This window comes from Saccopteryx bilineata, chromosome 9, assembly GCF_036850765.1.
Source record: "Saccopteryx bilineata isolate mSacBil1 chromosome 9, mSacBil1_pri_phased_curated, whole genome shotgun sequence".
Taxonomy (NCBI): Eukaryota; Metazoa; Chordata; class Mammalia; order Chiroptera; family Emballonuridae; genus Saccopteryx; species Saccopteryx bilineata.
In genome coordinates this window covers 88,080,300-88,099,768 of record NC_089498.1, presented here as the reverse complement: position 1 = coordinate 88,099,768, position 19,469 = coordinate 88,080,300, and the positions used below count along the sequence as shown (strand labels likewise).

General features: G+C 36.6%; 1 non-coding gene and 1 pseudogene across 1 annotated transcript; one reads left to right on the top strand and one right to left on the bottom strand.

Moving 5' to 3' along the window:
• The window catches only part of LOC136313665 (cytoplasmic aconitate hydratase-like), a 48,628-nt pseudogene that overhangs the window by 12,762 nt on the left and 16,397 nt on the right, over positions 1–19,469 (bottom strand).
• Positions 11,528–11,658, top strand: LOC136313814 (small nucleolar RNA SNORA51). The gene has a single exon (XR_010727242.1). It is a non-coding gene; the product is annotated as a small nucleolar RNA SNORA51 (small nucleolar RNA).

The window sequence follows — 19,469 nt, the reverse complement described above, 5'->3', positions numbered from 1 at the left end:
TTGGGGTCCACTCTATTCTAGCTTGTAGAGTTTCTGCTGAGAAATCTGATGATAATCTAATGGGCCTTCCTTTATATGCTGTATTCTTCTTTTCCCTGGCTGCCTTGAGAATTTTTTCTTTGCTGTTGGTTTGTGTCAATTTCATTATGATATGCCTTGGAGTAGGTTTGTTGGGGTTAAGAAAACTCGGAGTTCTGTTTGCTTCTTGAATTTGAGGCTTTAGTTCTTTCCACAGGCTTGGGAAGTTCTCATCTATTATTTGTTTGAGTATGTTCTCCATTCCATTTTCTCTCTCTTCTCCCTCTGATATACCTATTATTCTTATGTTATTCTTTTTGATGGAGTCAGATAATTCTTATAGGGCTATCTCATTTTTTTTAATTTTTGAGTCTCTTTCTTCTTCTCTCTGTTGTGCCTCAAGTTGCTTGTCTTCTATTTCACTAATCCTCTCTTCTATCTGACCTGTTCTATTAGCTAAGCTTGTTCCTTCGTTTTTCAGCTCGTGAATTGAGTTTTTCATCTCTGTTTGATTTGTTTTTATAGTTTCAATTTCTTTGGACATATATTCTTTGTGTTCATTGAGTTGTTTTCTGAGCTCCCTAAATTGCCTTTCTGTGTTTTCTTGTATATCTCGGAGGATTTTTAGTATTTCTATCTTGAATTCTCTGTCATTTAGCTCCAAGGTTTCCAATATATTAAATTTTTTCTCCATAGATTTTTCCTCATCTAGCTGTGTTACCTCTCTTTCTTTTGTATCCATGATATTCGATTTTCTCTTCCTTAATGTCATCTTCGGGTGTATTGTGAAGCATCTGGAGTCTCCAAGTATAGGTTTTTCTGTTTCTGGTTGAAGATCTTGTTGAGTTTTGGGGGAGATTTATCGGTATCGCTTCCTACTCCACCATTACTCTGACGTCATCCAGCTTCATTTTTTTTTTTAGGATTGCTTTGGCTATTCGGGGTTTTTTATAGTTCCATATAAATCTGATGATTTTTTGCTCCATTTCTTTAAAAAATGTCATTGGAATTTTAATGGAGATTGCATTAAATTTGTATATTGCTTTGGGTAATATGGCCATCTTGATTATATTTATTCTTCCTAACCAAGAACAAGGTATATTCTTCCAACTCATTATATCTTTTTCGATTTTCCTTAACAATGGTTTATAGTTTTCATTATATAAGTCCTTTACATTCTTTGTTATGTTTATTCCTAAGTATTTTATTTTTTTTTTTGCAATCGTGAAGGGTATTGTTCTTTTGAGTTCGTTCTCAAATGTTTCATTATTGGCATATAGAAAGGCTATTGACTTCTGTATGTTAATTTTGTATCCTGCGACCTTACTGTATTGGCTTATTGTTTCTAGTAGTCTTTTTGTGGATTCTTTGGAATTTTTTTTAATAATTTTATTTTTTTAATGGGGTGACATCAATAAATCAGGATACATATATTCAAAGATAACAAGTCCAGGTTATCTTGTCGTTCAATTATGTTGCATACCCACCACCCAAAGTCAGATTGTCCTCTGTCACCTTCTATCTTTTTTTCTTTGTGCCCTTCCCCACCCCCTATCCCTCTCCCATTCCCCCCTCCCCCCCATAACCACCACACTCTTATCAATGTCTCTTAGTTTCACTATTATGTCCCACCTACGTATGGAATAATACAGTTCCTGTTTTTTTCTGATTTACTTATTTCACTTCGTATCATGATATCAAGATCCCAACATTTTGCTGTAAATGTTCCGATGTCATCATTCTTATGGCTCAGTAGTATTCCATAGTGTATATGTGCCACATCTTCTTTATCCAGTCATCTATTGATGGGCTTTTTGGTTATTCCCATATCCTTACCACTGTGAACAATGCTGCAATAAACATGGGGCTGCATGTGTCTTTACGTATCAATGTTTCTGAGTTTTTGGGATATATACCCAGTAGAGGGATTGCTGGGTCATAAGGTAGTTCTATTTTCCGTTTTTTGAGGAACCACCATACTTTCTTTCATAATGGTTGTACTACTTTACATTCCCACCAACAGTGGATGAGGGTTCCTTTTTCTCCACAGCCTCTCCAACATTTGCTATTACCTGACTTGCTAATAACAGCTAATCGAACAGGTGTGAGGTGGTATCTCATTGCCATTTTGATTTGCATTTCTCTAATAGCTAAAGATGAGCATCTTTTCATATATCTGTTGGCCATGGGATTTTTGATGTATAGGATCATATCATCTGCAAAAAGTGATACCTTTACTTCTTCTTTTCCGATATGGATGCCTTTTATTTCTTTGTCTTGTCTGATTGCTCTGGCTAGAACTTCTAGTACCACATTAAATAAGAGTGGAGAGAGTGGACAACCCTGTCTTGTTCCTGATTTAAGGGGGAAAGTCTTCAGTTTAGTGCCATTTAATATGATGTTAGCTGATGGTTTATCATATATGGCCTTTATCATGTTGAGATATTTTCCTTCTATACCCATTTTGTTGAGAGTCTTAAACATAAAATTGTGTTGTATTTTATCGAAAGCCTTTTCTGTGTCTATTGATAAGATCATGTGGTTTTTGTTCTTTGTTTTGTTGATATGGTGTATTATGTGAACCATTTTATGTATGTTGAACCATCCTTGAGATTCTGGGATGAATCCCACTTGATCATGATGTATTATTTTTTTAATATGTTGTTGTATTCGACTTGCTAGTATTTTGTTTAGTATTTTAGCATCTGTATTCATTAGAGATATTGGTCTGTAGTTTTCTTTTTTTGTGCAGTCCTTGCCTGGTTTTGGTATGAGGGTTATGTTGGCCTCATAAAATGTGTTTGGAAGTATTGCTTCTTCAATTTTTTGGAAGACTTTCAGTAGAATAGGAACCAAGTCTTCTTTGAATGTTTGATAAAATTCGCTGGTATAGCCGTCAGGACTTTTATTTTTGGGGAGGTTTTTAATGGTTTTTTCTATTTCTTCTCTACTAATAGGCCTGTTTAGGCTTTCTGCTTCTTCTTGACTCAGTCTAGGAAGGTTGTGTTGTTCTAGGAATTTATCCATTTCTTCTAGGTTGTTGAATTTAGTGGCATAAAGTTTTTCATAGTATTCTACAATAATTCTTTGTATATCTACATTGTCTGTGGTGATTTCTCCTCTTTCATTTTGGATTTTGCTTATATGAGCTTTCTCTTTTTTTCTTTGTAAGTCTTGCCAAGGGTTTGTCAATTTTGTTGATCTTTTCAAAGAACCAGCTTCTTATTCTATTAATTTTTTCTATAATTTTTCTGTTCTCTATTTCATTCATTTCTGCTCTAATTTTTATTATCTCCTTTCTTCAGCTGGTTTTGGGTTCTCTTTGTTCTTCTTTTTCTAGTTCCTTAAGGTGGGAAGTTAAGTGGTTCACTTGGGCTCTCTCTTGTTTGTTCATATATGCCTGAAGTGATATGAACTTCCCTCTTATCACTGCTTTTGCTACATCCCATAGATTCTGATATGTCGTATTGTCATTTTCATTAGTCTGTATATATCTTTTGATCTCTGCATTTATTTCTTCTTTGACCCATTCATTTTTTAAAAGTATGTTGTTTAGTTTCCACATTTTTGTGGGATTTTTTTCCCTCTTCTTTGCAGTTGAATTCTAGTTTCAAGGCTTTATGATCAGAAAATATGCTTGGTACTATTTCAATTTTTCTGAATTTGCTAATGTTGTTTTTGTGGCCCAACATATGGTCAATTCTTGAGAATGATCCATGTACACTGGAGAAAAATGTATACTCAGTCACTTTGGGATGAAATGTCCTGTAGATGTCTATCATATCCAGGTGCTCAAGTGTTTTGTTTAAGGCCACTATGTCTTTGTTGATTCTCTGTTTGGATGACCGATCTAGAGCCGTCAGCGGTGTATTGAGGTCTCCAAGTATGATTGTATTTTTGTCAGTTTTTGTTTTAAGGTCAATAAGTAGCTGTCTTATATATTTTGGTGCTCCTTGGTTTGGTGCATATATATTAAGAATTGTTATGTCTTCTTTAGTCAGTGTCCTCTTAGCCATTATGAGATGGCCATTTTTGTCTCTGAGTACTTTTGCTGTCTTGTAGTCAGCATTATCAGATATGAGTATTGTTATGCCTGCTTTTCTTTTGGATGTTATTTGCTTGGAGTATTGTTTTCCAGCCTTTCACTTTGAATTTGTTTTTATCCTTGTTACTTAGATGAGTTTCCTGGAGGCAGCATACAGTTGGATTTTCTTTTTTAATCCATTTTGCTACTCTGTGACTTTTTATTGGTGAGTTTAATCCATTTACATTTATTGTAATTACTGACACTTGTGAGTTCCCTATTGCCATTTTATATATTGCTTTCTGTTAGTTTTGTGTCTTGTTTGATCCTTCTCTTTCGTTTTTCTATCTTTTGTTTTTATTTGGTTGTATTCCATACATCTTTCCTCTGTTGCTATCTTTTTTATCTCATGTGCTTCTGTGGTGGTTTTTTCAATGGTGGTTACCTTTAAGTAATGAAAAGGGTTCCTACCCTGTTCATTGTAGCACACTATTTTGCGAGTACTTTTGCACTCCATCGCCCTTTGCTACTGTTAATCTCCATCCTCTCCCCCCTTTTCTTTTTGTTGTTGTCACAGTTTAAATTTGGTTTTATTGTGTTCTTCTTGGAGCTTTTACTTGTGGCTTTTTTTTTGTTCTTTGTATCTGATTGAAGAATCCCCTTTAGTAATTTCTGGAGTGGGGTTTTTTTGATGATAAATTCCCTCATCTTTCCTGTATCTGTGAATGTTTTTATTTCTCCTTCATATATAAAGGATAGCTTTGATGAATATAGTATTCGTGGCTGGAAGTTCCTCTCTTTCAGGACTTTAAATATTGGGGTCCACTCTCTTCTAGCTTGTAGAGTTTCTGCTGAGAAATCTGATGATAATCTAATGGGCCTTCCTTTATATGTTGTATTCTTCTTTTCCCTGGCTCCCTTGAGAATTTTTTCTTTGCTGTTGGTTTGTGTCAATTTCATTATGATATGCCTTGGAGTAGGTTTGTTGGGGTTAAGAAAACTCGGAGTTCTGTTTGCTTCTTGAATTTGAGGCTTTAGTTCTTTCCACAGGCTTGGGAAGTTCTCATCTATTATTTGTTTATGTTCTCCATTCCATTTTCTCTCTCTTCTCCCTCTGATATACCTATTATTCTTATGTTATTCTTTTTGATGGAGTCAGATAATTCTTGTAGGGCTATCTCATTTTTTTTTTAATTTTTGAGTCTCTTTTTTCTTCTCTCTGTTGTGCCTCAAGTTGCTTGTCTTCTATTTCACTAATCCTCTCTTCTATCTGGCCTGTTCTATTAGCTAAGATTGTTACCTTGTTTTTCAGCTTGTGAATTGAGTTTTTCATTTCTGTTTGATTTGTTTTTATAGTTTCAATTTCCTTGGAAATATATGCTTTGTGTTTATTGAGTTGTTTTCTGAGCTCCCTAAATTGCCTTTCTGTGTTTTCTTGTATATCTCGGAGAATTTTTAGGATTTCTATATTAAATTCTGTCATTTAGCTCCAAGGTTTCCAATATATTAAATTTTTTCTCCATAGATTTTTCCTCATCTAGCTGTGTTACCTCTCTTTCTTTTGTATCCATGATATTCGATTTTCTCTTTCTTAATGGCATCTGAGGGTGGTTTTGTTGATAGTATTAATGAGATTTAATAAAGAATAAAAAGTTAAAAAAATAAAAAATTGAAGAGTTGTTCTTTTAAAAAAATTAACAATGAAATAAAGAAAAATAAAATAAATTTAAAAAAAAAGAAAATCATTCCCCTCCCTCCTTTTTTTCTCTCCTGTCCTCTCCCCTCTTTCTTGAGAAAATCTTGTGGTGAACTGTGAAATATATTGTACTAAATAGAACAAACAATGCCTGTAATGGAGGGCCTGAATTGGGGAAAAGTAATAAAGAGGCAAAAAAAAAAAAAGAAAAAGAAAGAAAATAAAGGGTGTATGGACCCACAAAAAGGAAATAAAAAAATTGGGTCAAGAATAAAATGATTTGCTTTTAGGTGTTGGTTGACTAATAGTTATGATGAGAGGAATGAGAGGGAAACAGGAAAATAGGGAGAGAAATTAAAAAATTACTATTATATGTAGTGGAACAAGAACTAGATAAAATGGAGAGCCAGGGATGAGAGCACTGCTAGTGTGTTTAAAAAGGTGAAGTAAAAACTCCCCAAAATTCTACAAACATAAGTTTGAGTCCTAGATAAGGTATTGTTTTTTATTGAGGTTTGAATGAAAGGAGACGTAAAGGAGAAAGGAAGAAACTAATATAGAGGGAGAAAAGAAAGAGAGAGAGAGAAAAAAAAAAGAAGGAAGTACTAAAAGAAGAAAAAAGAAAAAAGAGGAGAGAGAGAGAGAGAGAGTTAAGGGTTTTGGAGTGCAACCCTCATAGAGAGAAAGGAAGAGGAAAGAAAAGATAATGGGAGATTTAACACTTATGGGTAGTGTAGTTCAAGGAGAGGAAAGAGTAAGACTGGCAGAGAGTTAAATGACCAAATTGGAGGAGGAATAAAAAATATCAAGAATGAAGATAAGAGAAACAAACGAACAAATATAAGAAAATGGGATAGGCTATAAAGTCTGCGTATTATTCTTGATTTTGAGAGGTTATCTTCTTGCTCTTTCTTTTCTCTCCCTCTTCCTGGTCGGTGACTCTGTACCCCGGGTTCTGCCCCTTTTGCATGCTCAGGTAGAGGCTTGCAGTTGATAAGTCTCTATGGCGATGTCATGTATTGTGCTTCAGTCTCGTTGGCAGTCGAGGCTCATTAGCATTTATAGGCTTTGCCAGTGAGAGAGTCCGTGTTCCTGGATCCTTTCTCCTAGTCTTTCCTTCCTCAATTAGTAGCCTGATAATCCAGCTATGTTGTTGCTGCTGCCTCTGCCTGGATAGTAAGTGGCTCAAAGAGCTGGCGACTCCCCACTCTATTCCCACTCAGCACAGGGCTCTGGGAGAGGCTCAGTCAGTCAGAGCTGCTAGCATAATCAGGCGGGGTTTCCGCCCACTCAAAGACCTCTGGCTCTGCCACTCTGTGGGATAACACGCACTGCCAAGGCACTCGGAGGAATCTCTCACCCACTATCTGCGCACGCAGATCAGGATACCGGGCCAGCAATCTCACACTCTGAGTGAAACCCCTACCCACATGGAAAAGTTCCGGCTTTGGAATTGGCTTTCACTCCGTCCCCATGTGCGGCTTTCCCAGGGCGCTGGGGCAGCCCGGAGATTCCGCTCTCAGCCCTCACAGAGGCCCCTGACTCTGCCCCTCTGTGGGGTAACATGGGCGACCACTCCTGAGGTGTTGGGAGGAATCTCTCACTCACTCTCCGTGCACGCCGACCAGGATATCAAGCCAGCCACCTCACCCTCTGAGTGAATCCCCCTCCCGCACGGAAAAGTTCCAGTGTTGGAATTAGTTCACGCTCCCTCTTCATGCGCCGCTTTCCCAGGGTGCTGGGGCGGCCCAGAGATTCCGCTTTCAGCCCACACAAAGGCCTCTGACTCTGCTTCTTTGTGGGACAACACGGGCGCACACTCTCGGGGCTTTGGAAGGAATCTCTCGCCCACTATCTGCGCACGCCAACCAGGAGATCGGGGAAAATGGCTGCCCCACTTGTCTTTCTTTGTCTGGGTTTGGCGCGAGTGTTAGCTTGTATTGCCCGGGTTGCCACAGGAACAGTTTTTCCTCGGCCTGGATCTCTGTGCCACAGCCTGGTTTGGCCGTTTGTGCTGTGGCCGGGATCTATTCACCCCCTTTGCCTGCCTCAGTTTCTATCTTCTCAGTTCCCAGTGAAAGCTGCCCTGTTTATGTTAGTGAGGAAGGCGGAGCATTTCTTACTCCCTATTTCCTTCAGGGTTTGATTATATATTTAGCCAATTTTTCGCTCGACCATACCTTTGGGTGTATTGCGAAACATCTGGAGGCTCCAAGGATAGGTTTTTCTGTTTCTGGTTGAAGATCTTGTTGAGTTTTGGGGGAGATTTATTGGTATCGCTTCCTACCGCACCATTACTCTGACATCATCTCCTAATGCAAATCTTGATGGACATAAAGAGAGAGATCAACAGTAATACAGTCATAGCAGGGGACTTTAATACTTCATTGACTTTACTGAATAGATTTTCCAGACAGAAAATCAACACAGAAACAATGACCTTAAACCAGTGGTCCTCAATCCCTGGGCCACGGACTGGTACCAGTCCATGGGCCATTTGGTACCGGTCCACAGAGAAAGAATAGAAAACTTACATTATTTCTGTTTTATTTATATTTAAGTCTGAACGATGTTTTATTTTTTAAAAATGACCAGATTTCCTCTGTTACATCCATCTAAGACTCACTCTTGACGCTTGTCTCATAAGTTCAACAATTATATTTAAAAATATCACAGTTTTTACACCAGTCACATAATTTTATTTTGTGCATTTATATGTCCCACCCTAAAGGCTGGTCCATGAAAATATTTTCTGACATTAAACCAGTCCGTGGCCCAAAAAAGGTTGGGGACCACTGCCTTAAATGACACATTAGCCCAGATGGATTGATACTTTTGAAGTATTTCATCTCCAAGGACAGAAAATGCAATCTTTTCAAGTATACAGGCAACATAATCCAGGATAGGCCACATTTTAGGTAACAAAACAAATCTCAATAAGTTTAAGAAGACTGAAATCATGGCAAGCATCTTCTCTGATTACAAGTATGAAACTAGAAATCACCTGACCTGAGGTGGCACAGTGAATAAAGTGTCAACCTGGGATGCTGAGGTCTCCAGTTTGAAAACCTGGGCTTGCCCAGTAAAGGCACATACACAAAGCACCTACTACAAATTGATACTTCCTACTCTTTTCCCCTTCTCTCTGTCTCTCCTCTCTCTAAATTCAATAAATAAATTTTTTTTTAAATGAAGAAACTAGAAATCAATTATCATAAAAAAACTTAAAAAAACACATAGAAGATAAATAAACTGTTACTAAAAATGAATAAATTAGCAATGAGATTAAGAAAAAATAATAAGAGAGACAAGAAGGTGATGGACTAGGCAGACGTACCAACTTCCACCTCCCAGAACCAAAGTGGATTACAAACTAATTTTAAGAACCTTCATCTGGAAAAACCAACTTTGGACTAAACTAAGAGGACTCTTCAACCAAGGAACACTAAAGAAGCCACACCAAGACTGGTAGGAAAAGCAGAAATGCGGAGAGGGCTGCCCAGCTCCCCAGAGTGAACAGCAGCCAGGAGAGACTCACATGGTGGGAAGTGAGTTTAGCAGAGAGGGGAGAGTCCTGAGTCCCAGGAACAAAGCCCCAGCCTGCAGCCCCAGAGCCTAGAAGAGGCGTACGGAAAGTATTTAACTGGAAATAAGATAGAATACTGTTTGTGAGAAAGAGACTGATTTCTCAGACCCAGGATTCTTCTTAAAGGGACCACGCTGAAAACTTCTCTCACAACCACTCACCCGGGGCTCTGGGAAACAGGGAGAGAGGAGAGGTCCGGAGTAGCAGGAAGAGAGTGTAATCTAGGAGGCACAGAAAAAAACATTTTGGGAGACAGCCACCCTAACCCCAGGGATGAGTCAGTCCTCAAATCTTAAATGAGTATTTCCCTAGAAACAGCAATACCAGCAAAGGGAAGCAGGACACCAGCCAAAAAAGCTCTCCTGTGGTACTCAGAACAGAGTCTCATAGAAGGAGGGAGCTTTTGGGACTACAGTAGTGAGTGTTGGGGTCTGAGCTGCAGCACCCCCACCCACATGGCTGAGGGCTCACCAGAGGGTGGGCGGCAGCAGAATGTGGAAGCACAGTTCTGTCAACAAGGGCAGAAGCCAGCTGGCCACAAATGAGGCCCAGGTGTGAGCTCAGTCTTGCTTGGCTGGGGAGGAGGGGATGTGCAAAAGTGGTCAAGCCCAGCTGCAGACCACCTGCAATCCAGCCTGCGGGGGAAGGGCAGGAGCCCTGAAAGGGGTGGAGACCTGCGCCTGCGCAAGGGTGCAGTAGCACAGCCTTGCCCCGCCCATGGAAACCAGGCTTGTGGCCTGACATGAAAGCCAGCTCCTCCCACAGAGTAGAGCCAAAAGCCCAAAACAGGCGGAGTCCTGCTACTGAGCATGGGCACGCAGTCCCACCCAGCCTGTGGAGCCAAGGCTTGCAGCCGTCCAATGAGCAGGCTCCTCCTGCAAGGGCGGGGCGAAAGCCTGGAATCAGGCAGAGACTCCAGCTGAGCAAAGGTGCTCACCCCTGCTTTCAGGGCCAAGCAAAATGCCACATGTGGGGGTGGGGCAAAGGCCAAGGCCAAGGAGGCTTGTACACCCAAGCACATGATCACTGCCACTCCCATGAAGGAGAATTGGAAACCACAGCAAAAGCCCCAGTGGGCAGGCACTGGCAATGCCCATACCCGAACACCCTAGGCAGCAACAGCAGAGGTGCTGGCGGGCCTGCAGACAGACCATACCTAGGTAACACAGAGGCCACACCCAGTGGACTCCAGTGGCCAAAAGCTTCTTTTACACAGACAAAGTGAGAAGTCAGAGAAATGCAACACAAATGAATCAAGAGAAATTCCCAGAAAAGGACCTACAAAAGTCAGATATAACCAAAAAACCAGATGCAGAGTTTAAAATAATGATTCTTAGAATGCTCAAAGCTATTAGAAAAACAATAGATGGTCATTATGAACACCTAAATAAAGAGATAGCAAAAATAAAAAGACATTGAAATAATAAAAAAGAATCAGTCAGAAATGACAAATACAATATCAGAAATGAAGAACACAATGGAAGGAATTAAAAGCAGGATGGATGAAGCTGAGAATTGAATCAGTGAGTTAAAGGACAAGATAAATGAAGGCACAGAAGCAGAGCAGAAAAACGAAAAGAGACTCAAAGTCAGAGGAAACTCTAAGAGAGCTCTGTGACACCCTAACATCCACATCATAGGGCTGCCTGATGATGAGAAAGAACAAGGGATAGAGACTTTGTTCAAACATATCATAGCTGAAAATTTCCCTCAATTAAGACAGGAAAACATCTCATGAGTTCAAGAAGCACAGAGAACTCCATTAAAGAGAAACCCAAAGAAATCTACACCAAGACATATCATAATTAGAATAACAAAGCTAAGTGATGAAGTGAAAATATTAAAAGCTGCTAGAGAAAAAAAAGACTATCACCTACAAAGGAGCCCCCATAAGAATGACTTCGGCTTCTCAATAGAAATACTTGAGGCCAGAAGGAATGGCAAAAAATATTCAAAGTAATGCAGAACAACAGCCTACAACCAAGACTACTTTATCCAGCAAGGCTATCATTTAAAATTGAAGGAGAAATAAAAAGCTTTCGAGACAAAAAAAAAAAAACCCAAAAACAAAAAACAAAAAAAAAACCCTCCAGGAATTCACTACAACCAAACCAAGGCTGCAAGAAATGCTAATGGACCTGTTGTAAACAGATCAAAAGAGAAAAAGAATATAGCAAAAGAGGAATACAGTTTTAATGAATAAGGCCTCCCAATGCTTACCACAGGCTGTGTTCTTACACTGACTGTACAGAAAAAGGAGGCAGAGTAAACCCAGCCATCTACACCTCAGCCCTGGCTCTTTGTCTGGTCTGTACTGTGAATGGGGGAACATGGGGGAAAAAAATAAAATGGCAATAAACAATTACATATCAATAAGAACTTTAAATGTAAATGGATTAAATCATCCAATTAAAAGACATAGGGTAGCTGCATGGATAAGAAAAAAAGGCCCATACATATGCTGTCTACAAGAGACACATCTTAAAACAAAGAATGCACATAGACTGAAGATAAAAGGATGGAAAAATATATTTCACGCAAATGGAAAGAAAAAAAAAGCTGGGGTAGCAATACTTATATCAGACAAAATGGACTTTAAAAAAAGACTATAGTAAGACATAAAGGTCACTACATAACAATAAAGGGAGCAATCCAACAGGAAAATATAACCGTTATAAATATCTACACACCTAATATGAGAGCACCTAAATATATAAAGCAGACTTTGATGGATTTAAAGGGTGAGATTAACAGCAATACTATAATAGTGGGGATTTTAATAGCCCACTAACATCACTAGATAGATTCTCAAGAAAGAAAACTGACAAAGAAACAGCAGACTTAAAGGACATACTAGATCAACTCGATTTAATAGATATCTTCAGAACCTTTCATCCTAAAGCAGCAGAATATACATTCTTTTCAAGTGCTCATGGTACATTCTCTAGGATAGACCACGTGTTAAGGCACAAAAGTGGTCTCAACAAATTTAAGAAGATTGAAATCATATCAAGCACTTTCTCTGATCACAATGGCATAAAACTAGAAATCAACCACAACAAAAAAACTGAAAAATACTCAAACACTTGGAAACTAAATAGCATGTTATTAAATAATGAATGGGTTAACAATGAGATCAAGGAAGAAATTTAAAAAATCCTAGAAACAAACTATAACGAGCATACATCAACTCAAAATTTATGGGACACAGCAAAAGCAGTCCTGAGAGGGAAGTTCATAGCATTACAGGCATACCTCAAGAAGCTAGAACAGTTCAAATAAACAACTTGACCCTGCATCTAAACGAACTAGAAAAAAACAGGAAGTAAAGCCCAGAGATAGTAGAATGAAGGAAATAATAAAGGTCAGAGCAGAAATAAATGACATAGAGGGTAAAGAAACAATACAGAAGATCAATGAAACCAGGAGCTGGCTCTTTGAAAAGGTAAACAAGATTGATGAACCTTTAACCAGACTCACCAAGAAAAAAAGAGAGAGGACTCAAATAAATAAAATTAGAAATGAGAATGAAAAAATAACAACTGACATAACAGAAATACAAAATATTGTAAGAAAACACTATGAAGAACTATACGCCAAAAAACTAGACAACATAGAAGAAAAGGACAAATTCCTTGAAACATATAATCTTTCCAAATTAATCTGGAAGAATCAGAAAACCTAAACAGACCAATTACAACAAATGAGATCAAAACAGTTATCAAAAAACTCCCATAAAAGAAAAGTCCTGGGCCTGATGGCTTCACAAGTGAATTCTACCAAATATTCAAAGAACTAACTCCTATCCTTCTCAAGGTATTTCAAAAAATTCAAGAGGAAGGAACACTTCTAAGCTCCTTTTATGAGGAGAGCATAATTCTGATTCCAAAACCAGGCAAAGACAACACAAAGAAAGAAAATTATAGGCCAATATCCCTGATGAATATAGATGCTAAAATCCTCAATGAAATATTAGCAAACCAGATCCAGCAATATATGGAAAAAATCATACACCATGATTAAGTCGGATTTATTCGGGGGAGACAAGGCTGGTACAATATTTGCAAATCAATCAATGTGATTCATCACATAAATTTAAGGAAGGAGAAAAACCACATGATAATTTTAATAGATGCAGAAAAAGCATTTGGTAAAATCCAGCACCCATTCATGATCAAAACTCTCAGCAAAGTAAGAATACAGGGAACATACATCAACATGATAAAGGCCATCTATGACAAACCCACAGCCAATATCATCTCACTGGGCAAAAATTAAAAGCAATCCCCTTAAGATCAGGATCAAGACAGGGGTGCCCCTTTTCACCACTCTTATTGAACATAGTTCTGGAAGTCCTAGCCACAGCAATCAAACAAGAAAAATAAATAAAAGGCATTCAAATTGGAAAAGAAAAAGTGAAACTATCATTATTTGCAGATGATATGATACTGTATATAGAAAACCCTAAAGTCTCAGTGAAAAAACTACTAGACCTGATAAATGAATTCAGGAAGGTGGCAGGATATAAAATTAATACTCAGAATTCAGAGGCATTTTTATATGCTAACAATGAACTGTCAGAAAGACAAATTAAGGAAGCAATCTCCTTCACCAGTGCAACCAAAAAAATAAAGTAACAAGAAATAAATTTAACCAGTCAGATTAAAGACTTGTACTCGGAAAATTAAAAATATTAATAAAAGAAATCAGGGAAGATACAAACAAGTGGAAGCATATACCATACTCAAGGTTAGGAAGAATAAACATCATTAAAATGCCTATTTACTCAAAGCAATTTATAAATTCAATGCAATACTGATTGAAATACCAATGACTTACTTCAAAGATATAGACACATATTCCAAAACTTTATATGGAACCAAAAGAGAACACGAATAGCCTCAGCAATTTTGAAAAGGAGTAGTAAAGTGGGAGGTATAACAATTCCAGATATCAAGTTATACTAGAAGGCCATTGTACTCAAAACAGCCTAATACTGGCATAAGAACAGTCATATAGATCAATGAAACAGAACAGAGAACTCAGAAATAAACCCACAGCTCTTTGAACAACTGATATTTGACAAAGGAGGTAAGAGCATACAATGGAGTAAAGACAGCCTCTTTAATAAATGGTGTTGGGAAAATTGGACAGCTACCCGCAAAAAAATGAAACTAGACCACCAACTTACACCATTCACAAAAATAAATTCAAAATGAATAAAAGACTAAAATGTAAGCCATGAAAACATAAGCATCCTTGAAGAAAACATAGTCAGTAAGCTCTCCAACATCTCTCGCAGCAATATATTTGCCAATTTATCTCCATGGGCAAGTGAAATAAAAGACAGGATATACAAATGGGACTATATCAAACTAAAAAGCTTCTGCACAGCTAAAGACAATAAGAACAGAATAAAAAGACAAACTACACAATTGGAGAATATATTTGACAATGCGTCTGATAAGGGGTTAATAACCAAAATTTATAAAGAACTTGTAAAACTCAATACCAGGAAGACAAACAATCCAATCAAAAAATGGGAAAAAGAAATGAATAGACACTTCTCCAAAGAGGACAGACAGATGGCCAATAGACATATGAAAAAATGCTCAACATCACTAATCAGTAGAGAAATGCAAATTAAAACCACAATGAGATATCATCTTATACCAGTCAGAATGGTGCTCATCAACAAAACAACACAGAATAAGTGCTGGCGAGGATGTGGAGAAAAGGAAACCCTCTTCCACTGCTGGTGGGAATGCAGACTGGTGCAGTTACTGTGGAAAACAGTATGGAGATTCCTCAAGAAATTAAAAATCAAACTGCCTTTTGACCCAGCTATCCCACTTTTAGGAATATACCCCAAGAACACTATAGCCCTGTTTGAAAAGAAGAGATTCACCCCCAGGTTTATGGCAGCATTGTTCACAATAGCGAAGGTCTGGAAACAGCCCAAGTGTCCGTCAGTAGACGAGTGGATTATAAAGCTTTGGTACATATATACTATGGAATACTACTCAGCCATAAGAAATGATGACATCGGATCATTTACAACAACATGGATGGACCTTGATAACATTATACTGAGTGAAATAAGTAAATCAGAAAAAACTTATAACTATATATTTCTATACATAGGTGGGACATAAAAATGAGCCTCAGAGACATGGACAAGAGTGTGGGGTTTACAGGGTTGTGGGGAGGAGAGGAGGAGTGTTGGGGGAGGGTAGAGGCACAAAGGAAACTAGTTAGAAGGTGACGGAATACAATTGGACTTTGGGTGATGAGAATGCAGCATAATCAAATGTCAAAATAACCTAGAGATGTTTTCTCTGAACATATGTACCCTGATTTATCAAGGCCACCCCATTAAAATTAATAAAAATAATAATAAGATATCTTTAGGCAAATAAAAATGAAAACACAACAACACAAAATCTATGGGACACAGCAAAAGCAGTGTTAAGAGGGAAATGTACGAATGACAGGCCTACCCCAAGAGGCAAGAAGAATCTTAAATACACAATCAAACTTTTACTTAAAGGAACTTGAAAAAGAACAATAAACAAAGCCCAAAGTAGAAGTAAGGAAATAATAAAGATCAGAGCAGAAATAAATGAGAGACAAAAAATATAAAAAACCAATGAAACCAAGAGCTGGTTTCTTGAAAACATAAAAAAGGTAGACAAATCTTTAATTATACAATTTGAAGGAAAAAAGAGAGAGAACCCAAATAAATAAAATTAGAGATGAATGAAGAGAATTAACAACAGACACCAAAGAAATGCAAAGAATTGTAAGAAAATATTATAAGAAACTATTTGCCAAAAAATTGGACAATATGGATTAAATTGTTAAATTCCTAGAAACATAAAGTCTTCCAAAACTGAATCAGGAAGAATCAGAGAATCTGAATAGATGGATTAAAGCCAGTGAAATTGAACCAGTTATCAAAAAATTCCTAAAAAATAAAAGTCTTGGATATGAAGCCTTCACAGGCTAATTTTACCAAACATTCAAAGAAAAATTATCACCTACTTCTTCCCAAACTATTCCAAAACATTCAAGAAAAGAAACTCCCAAGTTTATTTTATAAGATCAGCATTATCCTAATTCCAAAACCAGAATAAAACACTACAAAGAAAGAAAATTACAGGCTAATATCCCTGATAAACAAAGATGCTTGAAGCCTCAAAAAATATTAGCCAACTGGATCAAGCAATTCATTAAGAAGGTCATAACCATGATCAAGTGGGATTTATCTGAGGAATGTAAGGTAGATACAATATCCAGGTAAATATAATATCCACAAATCAATAAACATGATATGCCATATAAACAAAATGAATAAAAATAACATGATCATATTAATAGTATAGAAAAAGTATTTGATAAAACTCAAGCACCTATGTATGACAAAATCTCTCAGCAAAATGTAAATAGAGGAAACATAGTTAAACATAATAAAGGTCATATATGACAAATCCATAGCCACTGTCATATTCAATAGGTAAAAACTACAAGTGTTTTCCTTGAGATCAGGAACAAGTCAGGAATGTCAACTATCACAACTCTTACTCAATATAGTACTGGAAGTCCAAGTCACAGCAATCAGACAAGAAGAAGTTAAAGGCATCCAAACTGAAGAGGAAAAAGTAAAACTGTCATTATTTGCAGATGACATGATACTGTATATAGAGAACCCTAATGATTCCACCAGAAATAACTACTAGAACTGCTAAACTCAGAACAATAGCAATATACAAAATAAATACACAGAAATAGGTTGCATTTTTAGGCGTCAGTTATGAATTATCAGAAAGAGAAGCTTTCTGATAGAAAGTGTTCTATCAGATAGAAGTTTTCTGAAGAAAACAATCCCATTTTCAATTGCATCAAAAGGAAAAATGATAAGGAAATTTAATCAAGGAAGTAAAATACTTGTACTTGGAATATTAAAAGATATTGAAGAAAAAAATTGAAAAATATAAATAAATGGAATTATACACCATGCTCATGAATATGAATAGGAAGATTTAACATCATTAAAATATCCATACTACCCAAAGCAACATATGGATTCAGTGTAATCCATATCAAAATAGAAATGGTTCCCCAACATTTGACCAGATTATCATATTTGCTCATGTATAAGACGCTCCCATGTATAAGATGCATCTTAATTTTGGGGCCCAAAATTTAAAAAAAAATGTATTACACAAAGTTATTAAACTCAAGTTTTATTCATCATAAAATTCATACAACTCCTTATCACTGTCAAAACTCTCATCCATTAGCTTGTCCTCATCTGTGTCTGATGACAAATAACTGTCTTCAACAATGAGCACAAAAACAAGCACAAAAAAGTGGGAAATGCAAGTAAAAAAAAATCTACAACCACTGTATAAAACACACCAGTTTTTAGATCCCAAATATTTTGAAAAAAGGTGCATTTTATACATGGGAAAATGTGGTAAGTAATCCAAAAATTTATATAGAACCATAGAAGACAACTATCTTGAAAAAGTAAAACGAAGTTGGAGGTATCATGTTACCTGATATCAAACTATACTACAAGGCTGCAATAATTAAAATAGCATGGTACTGACAAAAAAAAAAAAAAAAAGACAGACATATAGATCACTGAAGCAGAACAGAGAGCTTAAAAATAAACTGATGTCCAGATGGACAATTAAAACTTGACAAAGAATTTAAGAACAACACGCAATGGGGCAAAGACAGTCTATTAAAAATGGTGTTAGGAAAATGGGACAAATAATGAAACTAGACCACTTTCTTATACCACATACAAGAATAAAATGGAGCGAAGTTTTTAATGTAAAACTTTAAACTATAAAATTCTCAGAAGAAAACATAGGTAGTAAAATCTTTGACATTTCTCTTAGCAATATTTTTCTGACATATTTCCTCAAGCAAAGAGAAAAAATAGAAATAAATGAGATGGAACTACATCAAAATAAAAATATTTTGCACAGCAAAGAAAACCATCAACAAAACAAAAAGATAATCCTGTTGAATAGGAGAAAATATTTGACAATAATATATCTGAAAAGGGGTTAATATAAAAATTTATGAAGAACTTATACAAATCGACAACAAAACAAAAAAATTCAATTTAAAAATAGGCAGAGGAGCTAAACAGACTCTTCTTCAAAGAAGACATACCAATAGACATCTGGAAAGATGCTCAATATCACTAATCATCAGAGAAATAAAAATTAAAACCACAATGAGATATCACCTCGCATCTGTCAGAATTCTTTCATCAATAAATCAACAAACAATAAGTGCTGGCAAGGATGTGGAAAAAAGGGAACCCTTGTGTACTATTGGTGGAAGTAAAAATTGGTGCAGATGCTATGGAAAACAGTGTGGAGTTTCCTCAAAAAAATTAAAAATTGAACTGCCTTATGATCCAGCAATTCCACTTCTGGGTGTATGTCCAAAAAAACCCCAAAACACTAATTTGGAAAAATATATGCTCTTCTTTCATTGCAGCATTATTTACAATAGCAAAGATATGGCATCAACCCAAGTGTCTCATCAATAGAGGACTGGATAAAAAAGTGGTGGTACATTTAAACAATGAAATATTACTCTGACATTAAAAAGAAATCTTCCCATTTTCAACAACATGGATAGACCTAGAGGATACTATGCTAAGTGAAATAAGTACGAAAGGAAAAGACAATTACCATATGATTTCACTTATATGTGGAATCTAAAGAACAAAATAAAGAAACAAAACAGAGACAGATTCATAGATGCAGAGAACAGACTGATGGTTTACAGAGGGGTGGGGTGTTTAGGGTCTTGGTAAAAAAGATAAAGGAATTAAGAAGTACAAACTGGTAGTTACAGAGTAGTCACAGGATGTAAATTTCAGCATAGGGAAAATAGACAATAATATTATAGTAACTGTGTGTGGTGCCCGGTGGGTACTTGAATTATTGGACAGATCTCTTTTTAATTTATATAACTATCTAATTGCTATGTTATACATCTGAAATTTATATACTGAATGTCAACTATCACTGAAAAATAAATTGAAGAAAAATTTCACATCAACAATCTAACTTTTCACCTACAGAAACTAAAAAGAAAGATAAGTTCAAAGT